Source organism: Gopherus evgoodei, chromosome 1 (assembly GCF_007399415.2).
Source record: "Gopherus evgoodei ecotype Sinaloan lineage chromosome 1, rGopEvg1_v1.p, whole genome shotgun sequence".
In the NCBI taxonomy this organism is placed as follows: domain Eukaryota; kingdom Metazoa; phylum Chordata; order Testudines; family Testudinidae; genus Gopherus; species Gopherus evgoodei.
Window position 1 is genome coordinate 330102680 of NC_044322.1, and position 19637 is coordinate 330122316.

Here is a 19637-nt window from a genome sequence, read left to right on the forward strand (position 1 = left end):
CCATAAAATATCTGAGCTCTGTCTGTATTAGCAGCTTAGCACTGGCACAGCTGGATCATTGCTGGCTGTCAGTGTAATGAAGGTACTAATTTCTCTAGTGTTGATATACCCTCCCTATGTCACTCCACTAGGTAAAACTAGTTTACATTGCCTCTGGGCCTGCTCTGTCATCTCTAGTAAAAAGTGAAACTAGCAGCATTAAGATGATTTAAACTATAATATAAATCAAGCTGTGTTACAGTAACAGAATATCTTCTAAACCTACTGCTGTATCTTGTCCCAATATAACCTTTATCTGAGAAATCTCAGCCATCTCATCTATAAATACAGAAGATAAGCTGAACTTTCCACTGAGAGATTTTTTTTCACGGCAGCCTGTAAAGAGGGAGTTACAGATTCTAAGAATGCTTTCCCTGTCTTTGCTATTTTAAGAGCAACCTTAGGAAGCTATGATAATTACTGGTGCTCATCAGCTGTAGTAATTGTCAGGAAGAATGTTCATATTAGATAGAGTTCATATTGCTATGGTAACACAGTCAGTAATAACGGTGCAGGCAGTTTTAGAAAAGAGGTCCTCAGTTAGAGATCTTGAGCACCTGCAGGTGCAAAGGATTTTTCCATCCCACCACCCTCTTGAAATGTCTATCCTAAAAACAAAGTCCTCTTTTACCACTGGAAAAAGAATACTAGGTCAACCATTCTTTAAAATAAATCCAGGGCAAACTGCAAGAATCAACTCTTACATTATACTGCTCACTGTTAGAACATTTACAATATGATAGCTGGAATAGTTTACAGGTAAGATATACTGGGCTTGAGTCTCATTTATACCAATGCCCCTTTACACCACTCTAGAAGCATACAGAGGACTTCAAGAGAGTGTAAATAGGAGAGTGAATGGACCATAAAGTGGGTGTTACATTTATTCCCACTTTAAAGGCCCTTTACACAACCAGAACAGTAAAGGAGACTTAATGAAAATGAGAATCAGGCCCAGTGTCCAAAAGTACTGGTTTTAATGGCCTGCTATAAAGCTGATACTGACTGGGCTGATGTACTATGATATTATCGTCATCGGTGGGATAAAAGTGGCAAAATTAATCTCCGTACATGGCCAGTCATTTATTGTTCATTTCAGAGCACAATACAAGACATACCTCTTTGTAAAGGATTCCCTCAATACAAATTGGCCATCAGTTTTATTTCCTCCCCCAGATATTTTCAGACCTAGTGATAAGACATCACCATGAGATGAGCAGAGAAAATGGTCCTACATGAACAGGGCTGGGCCACAACATTTTGGTACCTGAGGCGGGGAACTCAGATGATGCCCCCATGCTTGGGCAAAGTTTTGAAAGGTCTCAATTCTGCCTTCTTCCTGTTCTTCTACTCCTCATGGTATTGCTTTGCTACCTACCCCAATAAAGGAGAACACTTAAAATGTCTTGTTCAAAAATTTTAAGTAACACTTAACTTTCAAATGCCTGAACAGCAATATAACTTTATTCTCTGCATAGTAAACACTGGCATTTTTATCTGTTTCAGTAATCAAAGTAGTGCTTTCTGTGACTTCTTGGTTGCAAAGATTTGAACTGCTTCTTGAAGGTCCATAGTCTGGGCCAGTTCATGCTCTACTGAGATGGTTGCAAGGCCAACCAGCCTCTCTTGTGTCATTGTGGAGTGTAGGTGTGTTTTTATTCACTTCAGCTTGGAGAAGCTGCGTTCTCCACTGGCAGCTGTTACAGCAACAAAAGCATTTGGAAAGAGGGTGGTCATCTTATTTGTGCACTTATATTCCAGAACAGCCTTTGGAGTTGATCCTGCTGAAATGTATCTTGAAAGGGCTTTCAGTCCATCACCTAAATCACTCGCATCAATATTGGGCATGTCATCATGTGTTACTGTCTCTAGTGCCCTGCATCACTGGTGCAGGTCTTCTTCAGGTACAGTGAGGAGTTTTGGAATATCATACAACATCCCAAATATACTGCTGTGTTCCTTGAGCTGCATGAAACATTCTTCAACTGACTGTATTGCACAATCTAGCACCTGGTAAAAGAATTCAACTTTGAGGGTCTCTTATGAGATTATCCCGTGCCTCGTAATCAAAATGTCTTCTTCGGTGATTCTTGTATTCTTGAATGGGTGGGAAAATAGCTTAAGCGTGAAGTACCTCTGCCAACTTCTGCGCACTCTTCAGAATGTTTTGAAATCCCTCATCTGACCAATAAGACTGTAGGGGGGAGGGATAGCTCAGTGGTTTGAGCATTGGCCTGCTAAACCAGGGTTGTGAGTGAGGGGCATTGTCTAAAAGTTCCATTTCATGGAAATATTGTACAAGATTAAATTAGGGCCAAGAAAACCCAGGGAAGGTTGGATTTAACTCTAAACTTGCAGAACCCAAACCTCCTCCACATGATTCTGGCAATGGAATTCCATAACATTAGGATTTCCTGAACTGCCTGTGGGGATGCCACTGCCCTTCTCTTTCTCCTCATGCTGCAGAAACAGGTTATCATAGCATGAGATTATTCTTAGCTTGCCTATGTTCTATGTGACCCACCACTACTCATTATTTGGAAAAAGGAACTTCTGGAATATATAGGATGAGCCAGGTCTCTCCTCTTCATGCAAGCCTGATGCTGGCACTGTAACATCTTTATACAACAATATTGGGGGGTGGGAGGGAAGTAACTGTATACCAAACAGTACACGATGCAAGGTCATTTTGAACTCTTTGCTCTAGACAGATTAAGCTCCTTAAACTTAACAAAATTAGATGTCTTCCTGTTGGTTTCATTTTTGCAGGTTCCTCTGTGCCAGTTCAAACATCCTACCACATTTTGTTGAGATGGAGTTGAGACTGAATCTTTTTATCCTAATTTTCTGTTTTTCTGAAAGTGTTTATACACAGCTCCAAACCCCGAAGTATGTGCAATGACAACAATACCATCATTGGCCTGAATGGGAGTTTTGACTGAGTAAGAACTGAAGGATTTGGACTATATATGGTTGGAATATTTTATTTATTCATTAAATCTCCTACTGAGCTGGTTCAACCAGCCAAACAGCTGTCTTTATAGGTGGAGCAACATCTCATGAGCTTTGATTCCCCTCCTCCTTTATCTGAAGATAGTAAGATTACTACCTACTGGTTGAGAGGGCAAAGAACAACTTGGAGAAACCAAATTAACAGAAGAGAAATTACCATTTCAGCAAGATACCTCGCAAACTACTCCCTTGGTTTGACACATAAGTGACCTACACATAGATTAAATACACATATTTCTTCCACACTCCTTTACCTAGCCATCATGGTCTCTAGTAATTCAATGAATTATCTTTCTAATTTAGTCCCTCTTCTCTTCTGTGTAAAAATATGCAAATAAGAGCAGTGCAATCTCAAAAGAGGTAAGCATCTTAAAAACAGAAGGGCCAGATTCTCAGATGGAGAAAGTCACAGTGATATCTCACAGACTCATAGAGTTTAAAGTCAGAAGGGATCGTTATGATCATCTAGTCTGACCTCCTGCACAATGCAGGCCACAGAATCTCACCCACCCATTCCTGTAACAAACCCCTAACCTATGTCTGAGTTATTGAAGTCCTCAAATCTTGGTTTAAAGACCTCAAGGTGCAGAGATTCCTCCAGCAAGTGACCCATTCCCCACGCTGCAGAGGAAGGCAAAAAACCTCCAGAGCCTCTGTGAATCTTCCCTGGAGGAAAATTCCTTCCCAACCCGAAATATGGCGATCAGTTAAAGCCTGATCATGTGGGCAAGACTCACCAGCCAGCACCCAGGAAAGAATTCTCTGTAGTAACTCAGATCCCACCACATCTAATATCCCATCACAGACCACTGGGCATATTTACTGCTAATAATCAAAGATCAATTAATTGCCAAAGTTAGGCTATCCTATTATACCATCCCCTCCATAAACTTATCAAGCTTAGTCTTGAAGCCAGAATGTCTTTTGCCTCCACTACTCCCCTTGGAAGGCTGTTCCAGAACTTCACTCCTCTAATGGTTAGAAACCTTCGTCTAATTTCAAGTCTAAACTTCCTAGTGTCTAGTTTATATCCATTTGTTCTTGTGTCCACATTGGTACTAAGCTTAAATAATTTCTTCTTCCTCCCTGATATTTATCCCTCGATATATTATAAAGAGCAATTATAACTCCCCTCAGCCTTCTTTTGGTTAGGCAAAACAAGCCAAGCTCTTTGAGTCTCCTTTCATAAAACAGGTTTTCCATTCCTCGGATCATCCTAGTAGCCCTTCCTCTGTACCTGTTCCAGTTGAATTCATCCTTCTTAAACATGGGAGACCAGAACCGCACACAGTATACGAGTGCTTTGTATAACAGCACTAAACACCTCCTTATCTTTACTGGAAATACCTCGCTTGATGCATCCTAGAACTGCATTAGGTTTTTAACGGCCATATCACATTGGCGCTCATAGTCATCCTGTGATCAACCAATACTCCAAGGTCTTTCTCTCCTCTGTTACTTCCAACTGACGCGTCCCCCATTTATAACCTAAATTCTTGTTATTAATCCCTAAATGCATGACCTTGCACTTTTCACTATTAAATTTCATCCTATTACTATTACTCCAGTTTACAAGGTCATCCAGATCTTCCTGTATGATATCCCAGCCCTTCTCAGCGTTAGCAATACCTCTCAGTTTTGTGTCATTCATAAACTTTATTAGTACATTCCCACTTTTTGTGCCAAAGTCAGTAATAAAAAGATTAAATAAGATTGGGCCCAAAACTGATCCCAGAGGAACTCCACTAGTAACCTCCTTCCAGCCTGACAGTTCACCTTTCAGTTTAACCAGTTCCTTATCCACCTTTCAATTTTCATATTGATCCCCATCTTTTCCAATTTAACTAATAATTCCCCATGTGGAACCGTATCAAATGCCTTACTGACATCAAGGTAAATTAGATCCACTGTGTTTCCTTTGCTTAAAAAATCTGTTACCTTCTCAAAGAAGGAGATCAGGTTGGTTTGGCACGATCTACCTTTTGTAAAACCATGTTGATTTTATCCAAATTACCATTGACCTCAATGTCCTTAACTACTTTCTCCATCAAAAATTTTTCCAAGACCTTGTATACTACAGATGTCAAACAGGCCTATTGTTACTCAGATCACTTTTGCTCCCCTTTCTTAAAAATAGGAACTATGTTAGCAATTCTCCAGACATACAGTACAACCCCTGAGTTTACTGATTCATTAAAAATTCTTGCTAATGGGCTTGCAATTTTATATGCCAGTTCCTTTAACATTCTTGGATGAAGAATATCTGCCCCCCCCCAGTTTAGTCCCATTGAGTTTGACTTCTACCTTGGATGTAGTAATATCTACCTCCATATGCTCATTTCCATTTGCCATCCTGTTATCTCTAAGCTCCTCATTAGCCTAATTAAAGACTGAGGCAAAGTATTTGTTTAGGTATTGGGCCATGCCTAGATAATCCTTAACCTCCACTCAATCCTCAGTGTTTAACAGTCCCACTTCTTTCTTTGTTTTCTTCTTATTTATATGGCTGTAGAAGCTTTTATTATTGGTTTTAATTCCCTTTGCAAGGTCCAACTCTACATGGCTTTTGGCCTTTCTCACTTTATCCTACATGTTCTGACCTCAATAAGGTAGTTTTCCTTGCTAATCCTTCCCATTTCCACTCCTTGTAGGCTTTCTGCTTTTTTCTTAATCACATCTCCGAGATGCTTGCTCATCCAGCTTGGTCTACAACTTCTGCCTATGAATTTTTTTCCCTTTCTTGGGATGCAGGCTTCTGATAGTTTCTGCAACTTTGACTTGAAGTAATTCCAGCCTCCTCCACCTTTAGATCCACAAATTCTTCAATCCAATCCACTTCCCTAACTAATTTCCTTAATTCTTTAAAGTTAGCCCTTTTGAAATCAAAAAACTCTAGTCACAGATCTATTTTTGTTTATCCTTCCATCTAGTTTTGAACTGTATTAGCTCATGATCACTTGAACCTAAGTTGTCCCCTACAACCATTTCTTCTATGAGGTCCTCACTACTCACCAAACCAAATCTAAAATGGCATCCGCTCTTGTTGGTTCTTCAACTACTTGGTGAAGGAATCCATCAGCTATCGCATCTAGAAAAATCTGAGCCCTATTATTATTACTAGCACTTGTCCTCCAAACTATATCTGGGAAGTAAAGTCTCCCATGATCACACAATTCCCATTAGTGTTTACTTCATTAAAAACATTAAAGAGGTCTCTATCCATATCCAGATCAGATCCCAGCGGTCTGTAGCACACCCCAAGCACTATCTCAGGGGAGGCTCTAGTAGCTTTCTTTCCAATGTGATTTTTGCCCAGACTATCTTATCCATCCATCACTTCTTATTTCTTTACAGTCTACCTCTCATTGATATACAATGCTGCTCCACCACCTTTGCCTTTATTTCTGTCTTTCCTAAACAGCACATAGCCTTCAATACCTGTACTCCAGTCATGACTACTATTCCACCATGTTTCTGTATCCCCAGGGCTGGCTTTAGGCCTATTCAACCGATTCCCAGGAATCGCCCCGTGCCTAAGAGGGCCCTGCGCCGAGAGCCGGAGCCCCAGCCAGAGCGCAGCAAGCAGCCCCGCTCTCCCGGCGGAGCGCGGCAAGCCACCCTGCAGCCCCACTCTCCTGGCCAGAGCCCTGGCCGGAGCCCCAGCCGGAGCGCGGCAAGCAGCCCGCTCTCCCAGCAGGAGCCCCGGCCGGAGAGCAGCAAGCAGCCCCACTCTCCTGGTCGGAGTGCGGCAAGCCTCCCCGCTCTCCTGGCCGGAGCGCGGCAAGCCGCCCTGCAGCCCTGCTCTCCCAGCCGGAGCCTGCGGACCGGAGACCGGCAAGCTGCCCCGCAGCCCCCGCTCTCCCTGCTGGAGCTCCGGGCCCTTTAAATAGCCCCCATAGCCTTGGGATAGCGGGGGGCTCCAGGGACTATATAAAGGGCCGGGCTCCAGCTGCCTCTGCCACCCAATCCTTTAAATAGCCACCGGACGCCCGCCACCCCCATGTATTCTCTAGGGCTCTCGCTGCTATTTAAAGGTCCGAGCAGGGTAAAAGCAGGGGAGCCCTGGGACCTTTAAATAACCACCGAGCCCTGGATAGCGGGAGGCTTGGGGGCCATTAATGGGCCGGGGCTCCAGCTGCCTCTGCTGCACCGCTTGCCCTGCCCCCAGCCAGCTCTGCACTCCATGCCCACAGCCAGCCTCTGCCAAACCCCCTGCCCTGTCTCCAGCCACCCCCTGCCACACACCCCTGTGGCCCTGCCCAAAGCCAGCCAACCCCCCCGCACCCCTGCCCGCACCAGCCCTGCACACCCTGCCCACACCCAGCCCCAAACCCCCTGTCCTATCTCCAGCCAACCCCGCTGCACTCCCTGCCTGAAGCCAGCCAATTCTGCACTCCTCTGTCTCCAGCCCTCTCAATCTCTGCTGCATCCCCCTGCGGCCCTGCCTGAAGCCAGCCCACCCCATACCCCCATCTCCAGCCAGCCCTGTACCCCTTGCCCTGCCTGCAGCTAGACCCTACCTCCAGTCAGCCCCTGCTCTGCCTCCAGCCAGCCCCATGTCCACTGCTGCCCTGCAGTTCCCAGGGCAGTAACCCTGCACACCTGCTTCAATGAGGGGGACAGGGAGCAGCTGGGACCCACACATGTGCACACCTGCAGGGAGTGGCAGGGACCCACACATGTGAAATGGTGGTCATTAATAAGCAATCAACAGCATATATGATGCAATGTACATAATATATAATGGTATTATTTATATAGTTATGAAAAGTAAATAATTCATGGAAGAAATGAAAGGCTTTTTTTTACATTTTTTTTTTTTAGTCATCCCTGCCAGGGCCCCGCCGAAAATGTTCGAATTGGGCCCCGCACTTCCTAAAGCCGCCCTGGTTATCCCTATAATATCTGGCTTCATTTCCTGCACCAGTAGCTCTAGTTCTCCATTTTGTTACCTAGGCTCCTTGCATTAGTGTACAAACATCTTAATTTTTGCCGTTTGGCTTCACTGACATTCTTTACCCGATTAAGCACAGACATTCTACCACCAGTATCATCTGTTAGACTGGTATCTACACTACTCTTCCTCCTTATGTCCATTCTCCTACCCATGGCTGTGTCCTTTCTTACTTGGTTTTCTTCCCTCTCAATGTTAAATTCCGGCGTGGAGATTACCTGGACATCTCCCAACCATCTCCTCTAAATTCCTAGTTTAAAGCTCTCTTAATCAGTTGTGCCAGCCTCCATCCTAGAAGTCTATTTCCCTCCTTACTCAGGTGAAGTCATCCCAAGAGAACAGTCCTCTGTTCATGAATGCTTCCCAGTGGCCGAACATCCCAAAGCCCTCCTTATAGCATCACTGCCTGAGCCATCTGTTGATCGCCATAATCTTGTCACACCTTTTGTTGCCCTTCTCTAGGAACAGGCAGAATCCCACTGAAGATTACCAAAGCCTCGATTTCCTTAAGCGTCTTCCCCAGCCTGGCATAATCTCCCTTGATATGTTCCAGCGAGAATCTAGCCATATCATTTGTTCCCACATGGAGGACAATCAGTGGATTCTTTCCTACTCCCATTAGGATCCTTTTCAGCCTCAGGTCCACATCCCATATCTTAGCACTCGGCAGACAGCACACCCTTCTGTTCTCCGGATCAGCTCTAGTTACAGGTCTTAGGTCTGTTCTTCTCAGGCCATGTCTACATCTAAAATTTTGCAGCGCTGGTTGTTACAGCTGTATTAGTACAGCTGTATAGGGCCAGCGCTGCAGAGTGGCCACACTTACAGCAACCAGCGCTGCAAGTGGTGTTAGATGTGGCCACACTGCAGCGCTGTTGGGCGGCTTCAGGGGGGGTTCCGGGAACGAGAGAGCAAACCGGGAAAGGAGACCAGCTTCGCCGCGGTTTGCTCTCGCGTTCCCGGAGCCACCCTGCAAACCGCAGGGAAGGAGACCTGCTTGCTCGGGGTTCCGGGAACGAGAGAGCAACCGGGAAAGGAGACCAGCTTCGCCGCGGTTTGCTCTCGCGTTCCCGGAGCCACCCAGCAAACCGCAGGGAAGGAGACCTGCTTGCTCGGGGTTCCGGGAACGAGAGAGCAAACCGGGAAAGGAGACCAGCTTCGCCGCGGTTTGCTCTCGCGTTCCCGGAGCCACCCAGCAAACCGCAGGGAAGGAGACCTGCTTGCTGGGGGTTCCGGGAACGAGAGAGCAAACCGGGAAAGGAGACCAGCTTCGCCGCGGTTTGCTCTCGCGTTCCCGGAGCCACCCTGCAAACCGCAGGGAAGGAGACCTGCTTGCTCGGGGTTCCGGGAACGAGAGAGCAAACCGGGAAAGGAGACCAGCTTCGCCGCGGTTTGCTCTCGCGTTCCCGGAGCCACCCAGCAAACCGCAGGGAAGGAGACCTGCTTGCTCGGGGTTCCGGGAACGAGAGAGCAAACCGGGAAAGGAGACCAGCTTCGCCGCGGTTTGCTCTCGCGTTCCCGGAGCCACCCTGCAAACCGCAGGGAAGGAGACCTGCTTGCTCGGGGTTCCGGGAACGAGAGAGCAAACCGGGAAAGGAGACCAGCTTCGCCGCGGTTTGCTCTCGCGTTCCCGGAGCCACCCTGCAAACCGCAGGGAAGGAGACCTGCTTGCTCGGGGTTCCGGGAACGAGAGAGCAAACCGGGAAAGGAGACCAGCTTGATTACCAGAGGCTTCCTCCTTCCACGGAGGTCAAGAAAAGCGCTGGTAAGTGTCTACATTGGATTACCAGCGCTGGATCACCAGCGCTGGATCCTCTACACCCGAGACAAACGGGAGTACGGCCAGCGCTGCAAACAGGGAGTTGCAGCGCTGGTGATGCCCTGCAGATGTGTACACCTTCAAAGTTGCAGCGCTGTAACTCCCTCACCAGCGCTGCAACTTTCTGATGTAGACAAGCCCTCAGTAAGGAGTCCCCAGTCACATAGACCTGCCGTTTCCTGGTGATGGTGCGATTCTCCGGTCTATCCCCAGTTCCCTCTGGCTTGCAAGTCTCTTGATTTTCTATTGTCCCTTGCAATCCTCCGCAACCCATCCCGTATCCTCTTGGGGCTCATATTTGGTGATGTTGTCTTCATTGACTCCTGCCCTCTTCCTATAGGACTATCCGCTCTCTCTTCCTCCTTGCCCTCTCACCTTCAGCAACCACATGCGGTGCCTTCCTTCATTTTCCAACTCTGCAACCTGTTCCTGGGCTCTATTTCTCCTTCACTGGCCCATCTTTTCTCTGCCTGGTTCTCTAGTCACATGCTTCCATTGTCCACTTTCCTCACCCAGCAGTCTCCTCTCAGATTTCTTTGGTCCTGCTTCCATCTGCAAGTCTGAGCTTTTGCCTTCAGCCTCCTCATGTGTTTGCTCCATCATCTGCTCAACCCCCTTCTAAACTCACCAGACTTTCCACCTGCATCTCCAATCCTTAGATCTCTTCTTCCATCAGTTCTATCAGGTGGCACTTATGCTGACAAAACTCTTTCAGGTACCCCCCTCCCCCCTCCATGTACATGCCACAGCTTCCACATCCAATCATCCTCATTGTGTCTTCTACTGCTGCCATCTGTATCAGTTATAGCCTTCCCACCTAAACCTGTTAGTCCAGGAATCACAAACCAAAGCAAATCACCAACACCTACAGCAAACAAACCCCAACGGGCACCCAAAACACCACCCAGTCCCTTCACTAGCCTGTCACTTCCTCTGCGTAGGTCTCTTAGTCTCCCCCGCAAACTCCCCTTCCAACTCCCACTGAAACTCCCCTGTTTACAGTCTTGTTTGCTGGCTCTGGTGTCGCTGCAGCTGTCATCAGAGCTATGTTGATTTACCCAAGGTGAGATTTCTAGACATAGGAAATTAAGGATAGGCAATAAAGAGGAACAAATTATAAATCAGGCCATTTTCAAAGGGCATAGAGTATATAGTAAATGTATTTGCAGGCACTAATATGTTACACAAGTTTCATGAATCCACACAATTTATGCCACTGCTTATTAAAAATGCCACTCCAAACGATAACATTCTCATTTATGGTACATGCGCTATAACTCAGACACAATTTATTTTTGAAGAAAGGTGAAATAATATGAGACTGAGGAGTATAGGAGATTGAGGAAGGAATGCTTATTCTGAAGGAATAAGCATTTTAAGATACAGTTTTACAAGTTGTACAGGTGATGTTTCTGAAGGCATTTCAATGCACAGGTTGGATTATTGGCTGGAGTGAATAAGCATGGATCCACTGAATCTATGGAGCTACACTCATATGTCTGCTAAGAATCTGTTCTATGCTATATTTAAGTTGTTTTCTGCTTTTCAAAATAAAATAGAAAAGTTGTTCTCTGCAGTTCTCTTTCCTATCTTTTCCTTTCCATGTATGTTGATGGCCTGACAATTACACAGTACTCCCAACACACAAATTAGTGAAAAATCTCACTGCTGATCTCAGATAACAATAGGAGTTCCAACACCAGATAAGACTAATGATCCAATTTGGCCAGTACTAGATGCTTCAGAGGAAGGTGTAAGAAACCCTATAGTGTCCAATCATGAAATAGTCTAGCATAGAAAAAGTTTCAGCCCAACCTTCATCACTCAGAGTTGGGCTTTGCCCTGAAATCTGAGGATTTATATTCCTTTAAAAATATTTAATGTAACTTTGAAGATGCTCATTTTCCGTATGAGAAGACAGGCAAGACAGAGTGCACACTTTGTTCCAGCATTACCCATCTCTCCCCTTCCCACTCTGTTCTTTCTTGCCCTATTAACCACCAGGAGCTGGAATACTTAAATGTACTTAAAACAAAGATCATGATCATGCAGCAGGGTCCATGCAGGTGGACAGCTGTACCTGCACAGAATCCACATTGACTTTCATGCAAGGGTCCATCATGTGGATTCAGTGGCAGGATTAGCTTCTGCCACAGACAGGGTTATACCAATTAGGGAGCAGAGCTGATGCTTTCTATTGATAGCTCTGGTAGTGGGGGGTAGGTGAATTAAGTATTAATTGGAAGAAAGAAGAAATGTAGAGATATAGGGGGAAATCTTTAGCTAAGCTCCCCATTGACTATAGTGAGGCCAAGATTTTGTCCTTACATTTATTCAGATTAGCATGTTTCTTTTAAATATGTGTGTGTGCGCGCACGCGCGCATGTGTGTGTTCATTTTCTTTGGTCAATTATTTTCACTCACTGACAATATTTTGTAATTAAAGCACACTAGTGAAGTGTATTGTACCACAGAAGCATTAATCATCAAGCTGCAGCACGCTTTGCAGTGTGAAAAAGGCTAATTTTTTGAATGATCTAAAAAAAGGAATTTGAACCTGTGAAACACCCATTTTGGTCATTTTGTGTTGCTTACGATACTGGAAACATGTAAATGTGAAGACACTGAATTTAATCAAACTATGCTCCTATTTCAGTGTCACTTTATGTTAATGTGTTCACTCTTTATTTTAATAGCAATGCCTAATTAAGAGATCCATTAAAAATCCATAATGTTTATTGAATGGAAAAAATCCAGAGTAACGCCTGTATTTTTTTTCTTTTTAAATTATCTCTGCAGGCATGTAATGGATGTCTTACTTAAACACCATTATTAATGAAGCTATCACACAAATTAAAACCGAGTCTATTTTCTCCCAGCAAAAGTATGGGTTTTTGTTCAGTCATATCAAAAGACTATGTGCTAAGACAAAATCCATCCTGAAGATTAATTTGATTTTACTTATATAATTCTGTTTCTAAGCTTTTCCCCACTCTTGCAATGCTGGTAATGTTGAGTGATCTTAATACAGAACTGAAGGTCAGGAATTAAATCGTTCTAATCCCAGCTACAATTCAACGGCCTTGGGCAAGTCATTCCACAGCCTGATTTGCTTTCATTGACTGCAATGGGAACAGGAGCAGTTTACTTCAGTTTCTCCATTGGCAAAATGGAAATATTAACACTTATCTGCTTCATAACGATGTTATGAGGCTTAATTAGCTAATTTTTGTAAAGTGCTTTAAAGACTAAAAGTTGAATATTAAATGTTATAAAAATAAAATAAATATTTTAATCCATATAAACCCCTTCAGCTAAAAAACCAGCCAGCCAACCAACCAAATAAAGTCTGACCAATAGTACAATACTAGGGACCCCTTAAAAATTAAATGTAGTTAACAGCGGAAAGAAAAGAAATGATCAGGTGAAATGCTGCTTACTATATAATATATCCATAATAATGTATAATTGCATATTCAGTAGTTCATATCTTAGAATACCAGTTTCCCAGTTTGTATTTTGTTCTCTCTTTGTACAGCACCTAACACCATGGGGTCCTGGTCCATGACCAGAGCTCCCAAGCTTATGGCATAGAATACTAGATGCTGAAAACCCGTGCTGCCGCTCGGGTATGATTTGTAAAGTCATGTGTGGGAAAGAACCCCCAAATAACTGAAAACCTAAAAAGCCTAGTGATGATTGAACCTGCTGAAATTCTAAACAAAAGAGCTCTGAAACTATGCTTGTAGCTGTTTCCCCTTACTTCACACTGATTCAGCAGATGTTCTAGGCTTTTGAGTGATGTTTGGGGTTATTGTGTGTGCTGGTTGTGTTGCTGTGTGTTGGGTTGGGTTGGGTGTGCTGGATGAGTGCTGTAGTAGATTTTGTGGGTGGTGAATGAAGGGCATGTGGAAGTCCATCTCTGAGGTACAAAGAAAGGACATCTGAAAACACTTCATCCGGGACAGCTACCTCAGAAAAAAAGGACAACCTTAGGAAAACCTGAACAGGTGACAACCACAGGTGTGCTGCCATGAAAAGCAACATCTGACTGGAGATATTGTGTGTGCTGATTGTGTTGTGTGTGGGTTGTGATATGCGGGGAGAGTTGTGCGGATTTGTGCAGGTGGCAAGTAAGAGGTGTTGTGGTGAGGGGCTGGTGTGTTTGGGGTTACTGAGTCTGCCTGGTTATGGTGTTGTATGGGTGGCTGTGTTGATTTGTGTGGGTGGCAAATGGACAGTGTGAGCTGCTGTGAGGGGCTGTGTGTTTGAGGTTATTAGGGCTGCAGGTTGTCGTGGTGCAGAGAAAAGTCACAGACACTATGACTTCTCTGTGTGTCCACGACTTCCTGCCAGGATACTCTAGGTCAGGGTCTGCCAACGCGGTGCCTGCGGGCACCATGCCTCGCGTCCTAGCCGGCAGTGGAGCATCCACCAAAATGCCGCCGATTCTGCGGCATTTCAGCGGAGACGCCTCTCGATGATTGCCGCTTGATGCTAGGGATATGTTGTTTTCAAGTGAATGATGTTTTCTAAAGACACCACACTACCATCACACTATGAACAGGCAACTGAGACTCTAGTGAATATTCTTAGTTCAATGCAATTGGAGAGAAGTATGGCATTTATGAAAATTAACTATGTCTTGTACACATACTCTCCATCAGAGTGTTCTGTAGCAAAGTTTATGTATGCCTTCAGTTAACTGGGGGTCCTGCCTAATAACTGTCTGACTCTGACTCAAAGTATTGCAAAATTATAATAAGAATCCATTATACCTACTGTCTCAACTTTTGGTGTAATCATTTAACTAAAAAAGAAATAAAAGATTTAGCTGGACTGGAGGTTCTCCATGCGGTTCATGTTCCCATGCAGTGGCAAAGTTTACATAAGCCTCTTGGGCCAAGATGAATTTTTAGATAAGTTCTAAAATCACTATGTTGAAAAAAATCTGTAATACACCTCAGTTACTTTAAGGGAATATAATAAATAAATATGTATCGTATTAGGAAAACGTGAGAGACCAATAGAGTTTTTAAGAAAGATTAGAGAGAGAACTTGCCATAACCATTAAAGAACCCAGCTACCAGTGGTAACCCATAAGGAGTACCCAGCAGAGACCCTGCAGGAGGCTTAGACCCCTGGGGCAGGTTAAACCTATCTTTGAGCAAACTGGACTTAGAGATCAGAGCGGCTGTGTGACAACCAGCAGCATTCAGTGTGCCCTGAAACTGTCTGTGAGCCCTTGCCATGCCAAACAAGTTGATGGTCCAGATCAACTGATGAAGACCCCTTATATGGTGGTCTGGCCTATTATAGAGCCACTGATTAGAAATCAATAATAATCAATAACCACTACAGAACTGGGCCACAACAGTTACCTCTCTTTGATGCATCTTGTTATGTGAAGTAGTGTGAGAGTAGCAAACTATTAATTTATGATATATGTAATATCTAGAGGAGATTACTTCTTGTGACAGTGCGGGACTCACCCCTGTGGCACCTCCTGCTGGTCATCTCAGGGAATTGGCTCTTTCCAGCACAGAGTGCCCTCTGCCAGCCAGAATCCCGCTGCCACTTGGTCCACCGTGTCCCTCCTGGACCCGGAGCCCCGTTAGCTGGGGTGCTGCCCCTTGTTAGTAACTCCTTTGTCTCAGGGTCTCCCCTCCACAGGGAGACCCCACCCACTATCCCCACCTCACCTCAGTATAGGACTACTGCCAGTCATTGTCTAGCCCCCAGGCCCTGAGGCAGATTGTAGTATCAGCCTACTCATCACCAGCAAGGTTGGGTTTGGACCCTCTGTCTCCCAGTACCTCTATAGGCCTTGGACTAGGCCCTGCAGTCTGGGGAGTTGCCAGCCTGGAGCTCCCCTGTGCCCGCGCCTCTGTCCTGTCCTGTCCTGTCCTGTCCTGTCCTCTGGTCTGGTCTGGTCTGGTCTGGTCCATCTCCCTCTACAGCTAGAGGTACTACTGAATGCCTGGCTCCCAGCCTCTTATATAGAGCCAGCTGAGTCCTGATTGGGGTGTGGCCCACCTGTGGCTCATTCCTCAATCAGCCTATTAACTGCTCTCCCAGGGCTGTTTTAAGCTCTTCAGGGCAGGAGCAGGCTAACCACTCCGTTACACTTCTATATTCACTTGTTGGATTGTAACTTCTTTGGGACAAGAAATAGTGTCTTATATATGTGTGGCCTAACGTTGTGAGCACTACCCCCATAATAATAAGCTCCTTGACTAGGTCTTCAGAAAAAACCTAAAGTGTAGAGATAGCTTCTAAAGAGTCCACCCCTAGCTTTTACACAGGATCAGATGCATACACAGCTGTCCCATTGGATTTGTTCCATACTTAGTTTATTCACGATTTCTAACTTGGGGAAGTTACTGAAAATGTGATTGTGTGGGGGTGGTTATGGTTTATTACCAGTCACATAACTGCATTTATTATTTTAGTTTCAAATTTTGCAAAACTACACACATGCTTTTGCATGCATCATTGAAGGATGTGTATCTGGCCATAGCTCTGTGACCAGGCCACCATGACTGGCTTTTGTAGATTGGGCATTGTATTCACACTTTTGAAAATTTGAGCTTTACTTTTAAACCAAGTATTGTAGATGAAAATGCTCTGAAGTTGAACTAATCCAAAAAGCCATACACTAGTGGGAAAAAGACAAATAGAATGTCAGATAAATGCTTTTCAGATTAATTGTTTTAGAGCATGTGCGAGTTTGGAGACACTCACAGAACCAGATACTTGGTAGGTTACCTTTATAAATCTGAAGAGAGGGTTGACTCAGCTCATCCTGTGCCAATGCAATTCAAGGATAACAGCAACTCTGCTGGTTCCTGTATAAAACAATAATTTAGTCAGTGTACAGTGATCCAAATAAAAGATCTAGTTTGAGCTTTGGAAATTATGTTTGTAGTAATTGGTTGAAAATTCTTATAAGAACATGAGAACGGCCATACCAGGTCAGACCAAAGGTCCATCTAGCCCAGTATCTGTCTACTGACAGTGGCCAATGCCAGGTGCCCCAGAGGGAGTGAACCTAACAGGAAATGATCAAGTGATCTCTCTCCTGCCATCTAACTCCATCCTCTGACAAACAGAGCCGAGGGACACCATTCCTTACCCATCCTGGCTAATAGCCATTTATGGACTTAACCACCATGAATTTATCCAGTTCTCTTTTAAATGCTATTATAGTCCTAGCCTTCACAACCTCCTCAGATAAGGAGTGCCACACATTGGCTGTGCACTGCGTGAAGAAGAACTTCCTTTTATTTGTTTTAAACCTGCTGCCTATTAATTTCATTTGGTGAATTTCATTTCTTGTATTATGGGAATAAGTAAATAACTTTTCCTTATCCACTTTCTCCACATCACTCATGATTTTATATACCTCTATCATATCCCCCTTTAGTCTCCTCTTTTCCAAGATGAAGAGTCCTAGCCTCTTTAATCTTTCCTCATATGGGACCCTCTCCAAACCCCTAATCATTTTAGTTGCCCTTTTCTGAACCTTTTCTAGTGCCTGTATATCTTTTTTGAGGTGAGGAGACCACATCTGTACACAGTATTCGAGATGTGGGCGTACCATGGATTTATATAAGGGCAATAATATATTCTCTGTCTTATTCTCTATCCCCTTTTTAATGATTCCTAACATCCTTTTTGCTTTTTTGACCGCCTCTGCACACTGCATGGACATCTTCAGAGAACTGTCCACGATGACTCCAAGATCTTTTTTCTGACTCTTTGTAGCTAAATTAGCCCCCATCATATTGTATGTATAGTTGGGGTTATTTTTTCCAATGTGCATTACTTTCCATTTATCCACATTAAATTTCATTTGCCATTTTGTTGCCCAATCACTTAGTTTTGTGAGATCTTTTTGAAGTTCTTCACAGTCTGCTTTGGTCTTAACTATCTTGAGTAGTTTAGTATCATCTGCAAACTTTGCCACCTCACTGTTTACCCCTTTCTCCAGATCATTTATGAATAAATTGAATAGGATTGGTCCTAGGACTGACCCTTGGGGAACACCACTAGTTACCCCTCTCCATTCTGAGAATTTACCATTAATTCCTACCCTTTGTTCTCAGTCCATGAAAGGACCTTCCCTTTTATCCCATGACAGCTTAATTTATGTAAGAGCCTTTGATGAGGGACCTTGTCAAAGGCTTTCTGGAAATCTAAGTATACTATGACCACCAGATCCACCTTGTCCACATGCTTGTTGATCCCTTCAAAGAACTCTAATAGATTAGAAAGACAAGATTTCCCTTTACAGAAACCATGTTGACTATTGCTCAACAGTTTATGTTTTTCTATTTGTCTGACAATTTTATTCTTAACTATTGTTTCGACTAATTTGCCTAGTACTGACGTTCGACTTACCAGTCTGTAATTGCCAGAATCACCTCTAGAGCCCTTTTTAAATATTTGCATTACATTAGCTAAATTCCAGTCATTGGGTAGCGAAGCCGATTTAAAGGACAGGTTACAAATCTTAGTTAATAGTTCCACAACTTCACATTTGAGTTCTTTCAGAACTCTTGGGTGAATGCCATCGGGTCCCGGTGACTTGTTAATGTTGAGTTTATCGATTAATTCCAAAACCTCCTCTAGTGACACTTTAATCTGTGACCAGTTCCTCAGATTTGTCACCTACAAAAGCCAGCTCAGGTTTGGGAATCTACCTAACATCCTCAGCCATGAAGACTGAAGCAAAGAATCCATTTAGTTTCTCTGCAATGACTTCATCATCTTTAAGCACTCCTTTTGTATCTCGATCATCAAGGGGCCCCACTGGTTGTTTAGCAGGCTTCCTGCTTCTGATGTACTTAAAAAACATTTTGTTATTACCTTTGGAGTTTTTGGCTAACCGTTCTTCAAACTCCTCTTTGGCTTTTCTTATTACACTCTTGCACTTAAGTTGACAGTGTTTATGCTCCTTTCTATTTGCCTCACTAGGATTTGACTTCCACTTTTTAAAGGAAGTCTTTTTATCTCTCACTGCTTCTTTTACATGGTTGTTAAGCCACAGTGGCTCTTTTTTAATTCTTTTACTGTGTTTCTTAATTTGGGGTATACATTGAAGTTGGGCCTCTATTATGCTGTCTTTAAAAAGCGCCCATGCAGCTTGCAGGGATTTCACTTTAGTCACTGTACCTTTTAACTTCTGTTTAACTAACCCCCTCATTTTTGTATAGTTCCCCCTTTTGAAATTCAATGCCACAGTGTTGGGCTGTTGAGATGTTCTTCCCACCACAAGAATGTTGAATGCTATTGTATTATGGTCACTATTTCCAAGCGGTCCTGCTATAGTTACCTCTTGGACCAGCTCCTGAGCTCCACTCAGGATTAAATCGAGAGTTGCCTCTCCCCTTGTGGGTTCCCGTACCAGCTGCTCCATGAAGCAGTCATTTAAAATATCAAGAAATTTTATCTCTGCATTTCGTCCTGAAGTGAAATGTTCCCAGTCAATATGGGGATAATTGAAATCCCTCACTATTATTGGGTTCTTAATTTTGATAGCCTCTCTAATTTCCCTTAGCATTTCATCACTATTACTGTCCTGGTCAGGTGGTCGATAATAGATCCCTAATATTATATTTTTATTAGATCATGAAATTTCTATCCATAGCGATTCTATGGAACATGTGGATTCGCTTAAGATTTTTACTTCATTTTAATCTAAATTTTCTTTCACATATAGTGCCACTCCCCACCCTGCACAACCTGTTCTGTCCTTCTGATATATTTTGTACCCTGGAATGATTGTGTCCCATTGATTGTTCTTAGTCC